At 40.9% G+C, this 14,418-nt stretch overlaps 1 protein-coding gene across 3 annotated transcripts in view; it reads left to right on the top strand.

The window, feature by feature from the left end:
* Positions 1–14,418, top strand: part of CPNE2 (copine 2) — a 703,062-nt gene that overhangs the window by 627,076 nt on the left and 61,568 nt on the right. The gene's annotated exons all lie outside the window — the stretch shown is intronic.

Genomic DNA, 14,418 nt, shown 5'->3' with positions numbered 1-14,418 from the left:
CCATTGTCCTCTTCTGGGAAGGTCAGTCTTAAACATACTACTATATACAATGTTTCTCTAGCTAGTGCAGCATCTTCTAGCAAGTAGTTTCTCAGGAGAATGAACTTCAGCTACGAGCACATGGTCAGCACAGTGGAAAATCACAATTTAAGCAGCCAATTTATAAAACGCCTAAGAAAATGCAGCTTGACATGAGGCCATGCAAGTAGGCCAAGACCTCACTAAGTTAAAGTCTATGATTAATAAAGCTAATGCATAATGCATAACCTTTAATATGGCATATTACTACATTAATCAAACATAAGCTTAACATTTTACATTAAGAAGCCATTAATAAGTACACTTTGTGAACATTGACGGCCACTCTGGTGGCCGCACCTGGTGGGCGCACCTTCAAATGCGTGCATTACTTTTCTCTAAGTTAATACATTTTCTATGCAGATCCAACACTCAAAATACATGAATATTCACTAATAAATTCAGTGTTAACAGTTACTAAATAAGAGAAAACACAATATTTTGTAAAATAACCAACAGATTTGAAGTCTTTCACAACAGAGGGAGTGTGTGTGTGCATTTATGTCTGTTTTATTTAAAAATCCCTGGTGTAATCCGACAGACACTTCACCATGTCCCGTACCCAACTATTTATCCAAAAATACATTTATTAGGTGGACGTAATACCCCAAACACTTCCCCTGAAGCTACCCCCGATTCTAAAGTTATGGTCATAACTTTATTTTACATTTCACACTCCACCTTCACATTACTATTTCACCCACCTATGTACACAGTATTACTGATAACTTACATTTTAAATTAAAACACCACCTGGAAATTATTGCAAGTCATGCAGCTTCATACACAGTGTCCTCACCTCACTCTTCATACTATCTAAAGTATAATTCATGCCTTTTTTAATGCACTGGTTATAGCCTTGCCTATGACATTACTTATACCATGTGAAGACATAGCTTTCATAACAACACGTATGACATCTCAGTTGAGATGATTTTTAGAACACAGTGCATGGTAGAGTTGTGAGTTATACTTTGCTTTACTTTAAAGGCAACAAGGACCCATCCCCTGAGGATGGCTCAAGAACTGTGTCCCACACTTCTTTTAGGGGAAAAAATAGGATGGACCAGGGCAGGGTGCCTATTGTTTTTGGTGGAGGAGGTACATAGTCCCTTTGAGGCCCTGATGATCCCATCCCCCAGGGCCAAGGTCGAGCATGAAGGGAGGGGGGTGCATGGGTCCGGTGCACGGCTCCCTTCCCAGAGCCTTATTAGGCCACATGGAGCCCATCCCCTAGGGTCAAAATGCATAAAAAGAGGGGGGCCATGCGGCCTCCTTCCCGAAACCTCTAAAGGCCCCAGGAATCCCATCTCCAAGGGCTGTCGCAGCTACTCTATCCCAGAGAACCTACCTCCACAACAGGATAGTTTCCCTGACCACATTGATGTGGACAGGGAAACATATGTTTTCTCACGTTTGTCAAGACCATTTTTAAATCTCCCTCTAGGTGGGAGCCAAAAATGCCTTTGTTGTCTGCAGGAGGGTAAGCAGGGAAGGCAAGTCTGCTCCCACCAGGTGGGAGATTTTAACATGCTCCCTAAGGTTGGGTGCAGACTTCTGTTTCCCTGCTTAAACACCTGAGGGTAGGAAAAGAGACATTGCTCCTGCCGAGAGAGAGCATGCTAAGACAGCTGCTCCCTCCAAACAGGATCAGTGCTGGCTCCGGTATTATGGAGGGAGGTGGCTGGAGCTGTGAGGGTTCCCCCCACACCCGTATGTGGTGCAGCAGGGCACCCACCTATAATTTAGAGAGCCCTCAGGTATGAGACCCCTGGAGCCACAGCAGGCTCAGGCTGGGGGTCCACATGCCCATCCTCCACTTCATAATAACATGCAGCCCCAGGGCCTAATAAGGCTCGGTTAGTTGAGCCACACAGCCACCCTCCCCTTTATGACTTTCGGCCCCGGGTAATAGGGTCCATGCTGATTGACGGCCAACTCTAAGCTGTGGATGCCAAAGGCCATGTGCAGCATGGGGTTGGCTACCTGTGGAGGTGATAGGCGAAGGCATTGATTGACGGGGTTTCCTTTACATAAGATAACTAACCCTAGAAATTCATTGATAAAACCACGGTTAAAGTAACGTTAGAGTTAGGTGAGAATTTCAGTGACAATGTAATGTTTTAAACATACAAGACCACAGGAAGTACCAAGTTATAACTAGCTCCGATACCTATTACTGATGCTGTAAGGTAACTATAAATCACGCCCTCTCTATGCACTGCTAATTACCCCACATTTTACATCACTCATGATATCCCCTATGACATCATTGATAATATCAGTGCAACATTTGCAATTACATTATTGATGAGAAAACTGTGCATGGGGGGGCTCAAGTTATAGTTACCATAGGGCTTAAGTTATCCCTCACATGTCACCCACCATCAAGGTGCCTATTTTATCTCATTTCTCCCCTGAGTGCACCCACATCCTTTAAATTAGAACTGTCCCACAATAGAGTCTCTTTAGTGAGGACCTCTGTGAGAACCTAGATTGCTGATTGAGGAGGGCTGAAACCCTGCTCAAGCAACAACCAGAATCCTCATCAGAGTGAACCACAAAAAGTCACTAAATGTACCTGTGCTTAACCTTCTGGTAGCTTGGCTCATAAGCAGTTAGGCTTACCTTAAGGTAATGTGAAAAGTATTTATGCAGCACTTAAACAGTAATAAAGTGAAAACACGACACAAGAAAAACCCTTACACCAATTTAGAAAAGTAGAGTACATTTTAATAAATTATTTGACACCAAAACAACAAAACATTCCAAATAGTAAAACTGGAGATACAAAACTTTAAAGGTTCAGGTAAAAATAGTGCTTAAAGCAAAGAATGCTAACTGTGGTTATCTGGTCTGCCTGACCGGGACAAAGTTACTAGTTCAGGCACTAGTTCATGCCAACAGTGATGAAACACGGGCCAGATACAGGGACCATGTAGGCAACATGGGGTCCTGCGTTAACATGCATCATGCAGCAGAGGTTCAGATGTGGGGACCTGCGTCAGGCTACATCGGTTCTGATAAGGAGCTGCGAGGGCTGTGACGGAAGGTCTGACTCGAGTTGCATCACGCTGCATCGGTTCCAGTGAGGAGCTGCATGGGCTGCGATGCAAGGCCGGAGTCATATTGTGTTGCACTGGCTCCTATGAGGTGCTGCAGGGTTTGCGTTAGGTTTTGTCTTTTCTTAATGGGGACCACAGCTGGGCTGGCAGAGCACCTTTATCCCCACTTCCAAGGGTCCAGGAATGGACCACTTTCTTTTGGGGGGTTTTCACAGCAGGCAGAGCCCTGGTGAAGAGTTCAAGGGGGTGGAGCTTGTTGTGTACTTGTAGCTCAGAACAGGAGGCCAGCCAACTATCCCTTAAAGTCATTCTGGTAGTCCTGCATTCAAGGTATAGTTCCAGTCCCCTCTTTCTCAGGTAGCAGAGCAGTTGGGCACTCCTTCTTGCATCACAGCAGAAGAGCAGAAAGACAGTCTTTCTTCTGAGTCTTCCAGGATCTGAAGATTGGATCTCAGAGTCCCCTTTTTATACCTGGTGCCTATTTTGAAGTGGGAGAAGCTTTTGCCCCCCCCCCCACCTCCACACACACACAGAGCTGTCTGTAAATTTCAGCCAACCTGCCATGGTCCCTGTCTGTTTAGGAGCACAATAGGCTAGCGTGAAGTGCTCTGATGGTGAGCTGGGCCAGCACCCTTTAAGTGCATGTGTGGTAGCTTCAACACCCACCCCCATTATGTCAGGATGGCTCATCCTGCCAAAACAAATACTCTATAATGTCCTACTATCTGGAAGGAATGTACAAAGGCCAACTACACAAGGATACAAGCTGCAGGCCCTAAATGGTTAGGACAAGAAATGGCAACTTTCTAAAAGTAATCAAAAAGCAACAGGTCTACTCTGGGTTTCATTTATCAACATGAGCAATACCAATGGTAGACCGTCTGTAAATACAATCATATAAAGCATAATTAGTAACAACAATATTTCAAGACCTGAGTGTAGTACAATAATCCTTTATGTATAGAAATCATTGTGAAATTTAAAATCAGAACACTGTATAAAAGGATCTACTGAAGGCAACAATGGCTTACTGTGAAATAAAGTGAACACAGTGTAGATGGGTGCAGTCATAAAAATGAACATAATGATGGGCAGTAGGCAATAAAGGGGTCTGTTGAAGGGCTAATACAATGAATGGCTAGCGTAGTGATGGAAGAATCCACCAACTTCTTGTCTGCTCCTAGGTGATCAATCTTAAGGTAAAAATGTATTTATGCTCTCAACTGTCAGTGGTGTTTCGACCCTTAAGTTGCAGGGTCATCTGCAGGACAAAATCAAGGCTCATCCTTTGGATGCACTGTAAGAGAGTCACTCTCACACTCCCTGGATTTCCCCAGGACATGATTATGGAGAGATTAATTCTCTTGCATCCCTGAAAAGACCTTTTTATGGCCATCACAATCATTTTTTGGCACTGCAAAACCCTAGTAAAATATCCAAGCCACCCTGTAATGAATAAAAGCAACCGCAGGAATGTGCTTTGCTCTTATTAGACCTCTTCAGAGAGGTATGACTTTGTCCAGTACAGAAGAGCAACTAGTATATGTCAAAACAATACCTCTCAGGGTTAGTGTGCAGCAAAGCCTGTAAGCTAAGTTGTCTAGGATGTTTTTTTACCAATCCAAAGCTGTAATACTGTGCCTGGAGTGGTAAAATGCTTTTTTCGTCTTGCCATGGATCACACTAGCTAATCCTATGCTTGAAGACTTTGCTGAAAAATGTCAAAAGACTTTGTTCCTTTCTAGCTCGGTGTGGATGGCACTGCACTAATCCTGTGCTTAAAAGCTTTTCTAGAAAGCAGACATTTGAAGTCAACAGGTTCAGAGTGCGCTGGTGTTTTAAGGTGCTCTATATTCTGTATTGGAGCTGCTCTCCACCAAAACTTTGGACGTACCCGAAGTTCCCTGCTCCATTTTTTTGCATAGTTGTCACTCTAAGACTGAAAGGGAAAATGTATTGTTTTGATATATATATATATATATATATATATATATATATATATATATATATATATATATATATATATATATATATATAATTTATTTTTTTTAAACAGCTAATTACAACTGTGACGCTGCACTCCAGGAGAGTTATTATACTTTTTTAATTGCAGTCATATAAATCACCAACCATCACCACCGACGCGTTTCAACCTACTGGTCTTGTTCACGGTGTCTAAGTGTTTTTTCAATGTCTATTATTTATAGTCTCTTACCTATTACCCAAACTAGTGCATTCTGGAACATGTTTGACTTTAAAAACGAATTCTTCAAATCAAAGGATACCACAGCTCACAGTCTTCCAAAGATTGAAGTATAAACTCACATCTATGCAAAAATCTACAGAAAGCATGTCCACATTTAAAGGTCTGTAAACGGAACAAGACCAGTAGGTCGAAATGCGTCGGTGGTGATGGTTGGTGATTTATATGACTGCAATTAAAAAAGTATAATAACTCTCCTGGAGTGCAGCGTCACAGTTGTTATCAGCTGTTTTTTTTTTTAACATATTCTGGAGGAAAGGTCCATTCCTCATGATTGCACCAATATTGAATGCGCGCCATAATGAGGACCGTCTTGTTTTAATATATACATATTTATATTTTCATGGTCAGGGCAAAGCAAGTGTCTTTTTTTCTCAGCATTTCCACCATGAAAAGTTATCTGTAAAAATTGATGGAGGTGTTTGCATCCTTGCTTTTTCGAGCTGAATATCTCTTGTAGTGACTGTGATGTCTGCTCCTGAGACCAGAGATCGTGTTCTCCCTTTTAAAAATTACAAGTATGAAAAATGGCCTAGAAGCCCGCCCTTTGGGCCCACCCCATATATATTAGTGGTATGCAACATTTTCCTGCCATTTTCCAAGGATGATGGACAGCTTACTAAAAGAACCTCCCAAGCACGTTTCCAGCCAATTTTGGAATATGACAAAATCTCAACCAAACAAAGAAACACTTCATGAGTGGCGTTGGGTGGTTATAGGGGGTAGGCCCCTGCACACAATCCCTGCCGTGCATAGCCAGCGACTGTGTGTGGTGCGGGGTTTAATGGTTATAGGGAGTTGGTTGCAGGGCCTAGCCGCAGGCCGTAATGTAAAGTAATTAAAATGACTTAACATTAAAAAAAAATTGAAATTCACTGAAAAAGCAAAGGTTACAGGGATGTTCTAGTTAGGAAATATGATTTCAAAATACATAGAAAACTTAGAAATTCACTTAAAAACCAAAGGTTACAGGAATATTACAGCAAGGTTCTGAATTTACTCACACAAAATCATAGAAATTCAGCAGTTATAGTTAGTTATTTAAAGTAAATATAACTCGTGCCCTAAGGTAACTATAACTCGCACCTAAGCCATGCACTGCTAAATACCCCACATATTACATCACTCATTGCATCTATGACATAATTGATAATAACGCAACACATGCAGTAAAATTCTTGATGAGAATACTGTGCATAGCGAGGGCACGAGTTATAGTTACCTTAGGGCATGAGTTAAAGTTACTTAAAATAACTCTACCTATAACTGCTGAATTTCTATTGTTTTGTGGTTTGTGTGAGTAAATCCAGAACCTAACTATAACGTCCCTTTAACCTTTGTTTTTTTCAGTGTTTTTTTTTTTTAAGTAATATATAATTATCGTATGTTAATACAAACACCACCGCACACGGCGTTTGGTCATAGCACCAGGAGGCTCCTTGCATCCAACCCCATGTTGAGCACAGCCTTTGGCCCTGCACAGCAGGATTTTAGTGTGTGAGCAAATGTATTTTTTTTGTGTGCTTTGGATCTGCAGATCCATCGCAAAGTTACACTGGTGGTCACACTGAGCACCACAGAGGATCCGCAAATCCTTGCGTAGGCAAAAGCAAAAAACATTTGGAGCAATTTCTTGCCCATGTGTCCTATGATACCTGTATCCTGATCCCTTATGTGTTTTTACACTTTATTTTTCCCTCCCCCGGCCCGAATGATAAACAAAATGTCAGCCACAACTTTCCTGTCAGGTTGCGTCCAGCCAATCATCAGACCCGTGGGTGGATCCGCATCCTTAGATAGCTATTTATTTATTCCTTTAAGAACTCCGTAACTACTGAACAGATTTGCACCAAATAACAAAAAATAGATCTTTCTGGACCAAGATCATCTAGCTTGCTGCCAAATTAGGCGTAAATCTGTTCAGCAGTTCGGGCTGTAGTCGTGTTCCAGAAATGCAAAATCCCCATATACATTGCATAGGGAAAAAGTGTTTTGGGACCCCCCTCTTTTTCTCAGCTTCCCCTTGATGAATAACATTGAATCTTTCCAGACAGCAGCTGAACTAACTAGTGTACTAGTTTTGAAAATTTCGTCACAATTTGTCAAATGGTACTAATAATAATAATAATTACGTTATTTCGGTAAAAACCATAAAAGCATACATAGATATATATGCAGGAATACATTGATAAAACAGTCCAGATAGAGTGAATGCCCACTTGTAATTGTTATGGCGACGTAAAGAAGATATGTGTTATTCAGAGCTTGTTAAAATAAAATCTTTCAAATACATTTACAGGCAAATAAAACGTATATATATTTAAAAGCATATTGCCCAAGCCTGAGTCGTCAGTCCCTTGATAGCTTGCTAGAAATGTGCAGTGATGCTTTCTTCAATCATATTACAAACGGATGGCCCAGAGGCTTCCCAGAGGTATACAGTATACCAAATTGGTGCAGTCCGGCTGCACAATGTATTATTCGGATCTAGAAATGAATTTACAGAGAAATGCACCAGATGCACATTAAAATGTGGTAGAACTCAAATGAGTCCTCAACTATCCTGGCCAAAATCACCAGACCCATGTTAAGTGATATCTGCAACTTGGTTACATACCTCTATAGACACGAAGGCCCTCATCATGACTCTGGTGGTCCTAGAACCCCAGACTCGCAGTGGCAGTCGGACTGCCGCCAATGCGGCGGTCCAACCTCCACATTATGACCGTGGTGAATGCACCACGGTCGGACTGCCAGCACCACCACTTTTTCAAAGACAAATGGCCTGGCTGTGCCAATGATCTTAATCCGCCAGGGCAGCGCTACAAGTCCCTTCTCTACCGGCTTTTACATGGCGGTTGCACTGCCATGTAAAAGCTGGCAGAGATGGGGTGCCGGGGGCCCCATGGGGACCCATGCACTTAGCATGGGCAGTGCAGGCCCAGTTGCGCTTTTCACTGTCTGCCTAGCAGACAGTGAAAAGCACGATGGGTGCTGTTGCACCAGACGCACTGCAACATTGCCGCCAACCCGATTACAAGCCGGCATCAATGTTGTGGGCTGTTTCCCGCTGGGTCAGAAGCTAACTCCTAAAAGGGGCTCCGGAGGGATGCCGCATAGGCAGTAACCCGACCGTGGGAGTTTGGCGGGAGAGCTTTTCTGTCCCACCAAACTCATAATCAGGGCATAAGAGTGCAATAGGTACAATCAATTAATTAAGAGTTCAGTTCGGGCAACCTCCTCCGTCTCATATACCATGTATGCTCTAGGTATTTGGCTACTGCAAATACTATCACAGCCTTTGTTTCATAGTTGAGGATTCTCAAGACCTCCCAATAATGCTGAATGCTCATAAGCTTACAGACCACAATTATCCATTTTCTGCGTGGCTGTGCATACTGGGGACAAAAAAAGAAGAAAATGAACTTCAGTTTCTTTTTCTAGTGGGAAAAGTGGCAGAACATTGAGGAATCTTGCTTATCTCATTTGGCCGTTACGGGTCTTAGGGGTAAGAACTCATATCTAAACTAGAGATACAGCCCTTTAACAGTGGATGGATAGATTTAATCTATAAAGGCCTTATAATCTGGAGAGCGTTTAACATTTAGGAATTGCCCTGTCAGATTCCCATTATCATAATTTAGCCAAATCTGTTCCAGGCTGTAATTCCAATAAGCCGTTTTCACTTTCTGCCTGGCTCCCTTAGCGGCCACTGCTGGCGAGTTCCATAGGTCAGTCATCTTCAGCTTCTCCCACTGCATCTTGACATTTTGTAACCATGACGTAGCTACCTGTGAATCACAGGAGATCAGATCACTGAGGGAGTCCCTATATGGTGCCAGCTCCTCATTTGAGCACAGCCTTACCCAGTACAATAGGGGTTTCAAACCACCACCAAGTTAATAGGGTTAAATGCTAGATCCAACCTCATTGGGACTAGAGGTGTACCCTTGCCTATCTTAAATATGCCTCTTATTAAATTGTTCTCAGCTACTAAAAGGGCTGAGGTGTCAGCAAATCCCCATATTTGGGCCCCGAAAGTAGCTGCCGTTAAAGCTGCAGCATTATAGACCTTGAGGACCGGAGACACCTTCCCCCGCCCAGTACCTTCTGTTTCCTGCTAATCAGGTAGGCTGTTTGCTTAAGAAGATTTTAACTCTTCTCTATTTGGTAGGACCAGGTCATTCTGTCAGCAAGCCGGACCCCCAAATAGTCAAAATGGTTAACCTGTTCAATTGTGGAGCTGTCAATACCCATTCTTTCCGTGAACATTTTGTGGGAGTTAATGCCCATACATTTTGTTTACAGACGGTTGATTTCGACTCCCCTCACCTTACAAAAGGCCACAAAGGAATCCAGCTCTGCCTAAAGTCCCATAGGGGTTTTGGATGTGTGCAAGGTATCCTCCGCAAACATTAGTATCGGGAGTGGAGTTCCAGATAGCTTGGGGAAGTCATGCATACATTGAGAGAGCCATTTAACTGCCCCATTTGTGTAAAGGCTGAATAGTGTTGGAGCCAATACACAGCCTTGCTTTACTCCCCGGTGAATTGGAATCTTATCCATTAGATCACTAGCCAAATTCCACCTCACATTTGCAAATGTGTTTGTATGGTGAGCTCTTAAAATCCATAGTAAATCACGTGGTACCCCATGAACTTTGAGTACCTTCCACAAAATGTCCCTGGGGACTAAGTCAAATGCCGACCTCAGGTCTATAAAGGCAACATACAAGTGGTATCTCTTCAAGGTAATATACTTCCAACATAGCATCTTAAACCAGAAGAACTGATTAAGGTTACTAATGTTGCACCTAAATCCGGCCTGGACATCTTCAAGAATGTGATTATCTGTGACACAAATTTGAAGCTTTGCCAGTACCTGCCTACAGAATATTTTTTGGGCATTATCCAGCTAGCTAGTTGATCTATAGTTAGAGGGTAAGTCCCTTCTCCCTTTTTTGTATATTGGGACAATAACTGCTCCAAGAAACGTGGGCGGAATTTCTTCGCCCTTCATAATGGCATTGCTAAGAGCATTGAGATGGGGAGTCCACACCGCAGGATGAGGTAGGAAGAGGTCACTCAGAATGCACCAAGGGGCCGAAAGTATTAGCAAAACACAAATGCTTTGTCTTTGGAAAAAATTGTTCCTAATTATATCTACCCACTACTATTCGCAGTAGGTGTGTGTGTAAATATATACATATACACCCACATATTACACAGGGCTATCTCCGCTGCGTATTTATAGTTAGATCAGATATTTTGAGGAACAGACGTTTTGTTTTCCTAATATTTTTAGCACCATTTGACAAATCTTCACAAACCTTTCATCCACCTCAGCTCCTTCCTGGAAAGTTTCAGGCTGATCCATCAAGTGGAGGCCAAGACAAAAGTGGGGGCCTAAAACGTTCACTTCTCATGTTAATTCCAAAAGGAAAGGTTTAAAATAGCTATAAAAAATGCCAAAATGGAATTGCACCAAATTTGGCAGTGAGTAAGAACTTTAGTCAGAAAACATGTATGTGTGTAAGGTAGATTTGTAGAGCGCAGCTTGTCATCCTTGAGAATATCTAGGTGTTTTTGCTTTTCATTATTTGGTGTAAATCCATTCAGCTGTTTTCAATAAATAATCACCTTTTTACTGTTGCTCAGGCAATGTTAGATATGTCTGGACTGTTTGTGTGCAGAACATGTCCTTGCAGGCCTCGAAAAATCTACCGCCCAGCCCCTATGACAAGTCAGATTTCATCAAGTTAAGCTATTTTTAGGGCCTATTGGTCCATTCCGGCAGTGAACTGGAGCTGGAAATGAACATGGGTTCTGTGTATTTAGAAAGTGAATGATCAATAAAGATGCTTTCAAATTTTGTTTTTATCTTGACACATTTGCTGTCTGTTCAAGGACAGAGGTCAAATGTCAGCTTAGTTCTTTTTTATAAATTGCTGCTTATCTTATCCTGGAGATTAGTGTTTACTTTTTTTCTCTGACTGCAGTTAATGAACTTTGTAAAGTAAGCTGTCTGAAAATTGATATGCAAAAAAGGCTGCAGGATATTTTTTTTTTAACACACAACATTTATACGAACAGTACAAATATTTTGAAATGTATCAGGAATTAGGCAAAGCACTTTTTTGTAATTCAAAGGTTTTGTGGAAACAAAGATTTATATAGGAACAAAACAAATCAGAACACTATTTGGTGATGTGCAAAGGATAAATATTTGCAGAAGCTCGATTTCCATACATTATTGATTGTACACTATATAGTTTTGTCAGTATGTCAGAGGAAAATTGTGTGCCATTTCCATGGAAACTGTGCTAACTGCAAATAACAGTGTGCTGCCACTTCATGCTTTAGTTATATATTTATTAAAAGTGAGATTTTCTAAACTGAACTGAGAAACATTCCTGCCTTGGCCAGTGCTGTTAATGAACTAAATTGCAAGTCATGGGTCAGGTGTATCCTTTATGTGCCTATAGTTCTATTATATATAGAGCAAATGTTTAATTAATTAAATCAAAAGAGTTTTTGTACAGCAGACATGCTGAATTTGATTATTTGAGGGTGCTGTTGCTGGAGTGCTGAGGCCCGGACAATTTCTACTCTCCTGTTGTGGGCTCAACAACCACCAGCGCTCAGTGAGACACCAACACTTTATTTCGCCTTTTGAGGTCGACTGAATCTTTGGACTTAGCGTAGTCAGAATCATTCAATAACAGATCACTGATATTATATCACAAACCATACCACACACCATAACAATGTAAACCTTAAATCAAACTCCAAACCAAATAACATTTCAAAGCTTTATTACAATCCCAGAATCAATGTCATTTAAATGGTGTGCAAAACTAAATTATAAACATACATGAAAACTACAGCTGACCAAAACGTCTGAAAAGATTCAACCTACTAAACATCAATACAGTTAGACACTCCAAAAGAATAATATAGATTATCAACAATACAATATGCACATGATTATTAACATTCAAAGCAGATGATGGTGACATCAGTAAATCATCAAATTACAATTTTAACAATTCATTTCAGAGCTGGGCCATTCCTAACACTAGCCACAATCGGGAGTTGCATGTGTGGGAACTGGCTAACACATGCGGGCAAAAGCAAAATTAAAAGAAGACAAAAATAATTTGGAAAACATCTAAATAGTGCAAATAACTCTAAAGCATATGCTTGTGTAAGTGACTAAGCTAAAAAGGAAACAAGAAACCACATTTAGTTATATCTCTTCTCATGGGACAGCAGACAGGATGATTCCACAGGAAAGGTCTTCTCCCAACGTCAGTTGACAGCAGCATCAGGATGGTGCAGAACACGAGCTGCGCGTGCAGATCAACGGTTAAGAATTGGTTAGCCGTATTGGTACTGAACCACGTAACAGAATAGGGCAGTTAAGACTATGATGAGGGACTCATCATGAGACTCAGAGAATAGGAGTGTGAGAGCAGGCTTAAACAAGAATAGACAAACTCCAACAGAGTTCTAAACAGTACCAAGCAATGGAGAAGACTGACTTCAGTTCTAAAGTTCTTCACTAATTAGAAGTATGCATGATCTATTCATTGGTCCTTCAGGTGGGCACACTCTGGGTGTTGATTTCAGCATCCAATGGTAAGCGTTGGCACCACCAAGTATGCAACTTTCAGCAGTCTTCTTAGCAATCGTCCATTGCTTATACTGTGCGGACATGAAATTCCATCAAAATATCCCATTTTCTAATAATTTGTTACTTGCAGTTCCTTTCTCTCAACCCACAATAAACTAAATTCATTTCACATGAAAACTGTGAGCTTCCTGTTCTGTGCAACAGCTGGAACAAAGTGTTACATTATTATATCTGAAACATGTATCTTGCCTACAACATACCAGGACATTCTACAATACATTAGCAGCCTAAGGGAAATAATTAATGGTCAAAGGGGACAAAACAGACCAGTGATTTTCCATTCCTGCTTGCAAAATAATACTTCAGGCCTAGTCAAGCCAAGGAAGCCGTAATACATATGAATACATTAATAAACCAATTGTGCACCTTACAATTCTTGTATACAAAGCAAATTATTTAATTGCAAACATTCTTCATAACGTTAGAACTAATTTAAACGTGCATCTATTTTTCTGCATATATGTAATTTATAATATAATTAATTTAAACAAATATAAGTATGATTAATTCAAATTCTTTTTAACACTTCAGTTGTTAATCTTCATATTCATAAAACATTCCTTACATTGCTTCAATTTAATACTGTAATAAAATGCATACTCTCATGTCACAACGTGGTGCACAATACAATGGGGGGCCACATGGCTCACAAAAATTAAAACGTGCACATTTTACAATTCATGTTATTCTCTGTTAGGCTTTTAAATGCAGGTTAATTCTTCACTATATGCTAACTTCTATGCCACTAATTAAATAAAACCTCATCTCTCTCACTGCCATGACTGATAACAAAGAAAATGCCAGCTCAGTGAAATACAATTTTTGCTCAGGATCACATAATTTGAGACCAGTTTATGGGTCAAGTGCATTACAGTTAGGTTGAATAGATTATTTAAGACACAAGACTTGTTGGTCTGGTAACACTTTTACGATTTTTCGAGGCCTGACTTATGGAATAGTCACTGCCATATTCAGAATTCTCTGCTAGGCATGAGGAGATCTTTATGCTCTTAACAGTGGCTCCTCTGAAGGCACTGCAGCTTTGCTGCACAGCCACCATGTGGAAACGTGTTTAATTTTTCATAAACAAACTCCCAAAGTATAGTTGTTTGTTTGAAAAGAAAAAAATAAATAAACCTAACACAATAGGCATTTTCTAACATGGTTGGGGATCATTTTATTTATTTGCTATTCAGGCCCACCAGTATTTTCCTGTGGTCCCAAACACAAAAAAGGTATTTTGTAACGTCCCCCCTTAATAGGGCGGACAGTCTGAGGTGTTTATACCGATACAGCTCAATGTCTGTAGGACCATCA

The sequence above is a fragment of the Pleurodeles waltl genome, chromosome 12 (genome assembly GCF_031143425.1).
Source record: "Pleurodeles waltl isolate 20211129_DDA chromosome 12, aPleWal1.hap1.20221129, whole genome shotgun sequence".
NCBI classification, from domain to species: domain Eukaryota; kingdom Metazoa; phylum Chordata; class Amphibia; order Caudata; family Salamandridae; genus Pleurodeles; species Pleurodeles waltl.
Note: the sequence above shows the minus strand (reverse complement) of the source record. Positions and strands in the feature narration are given on the sequence as shown.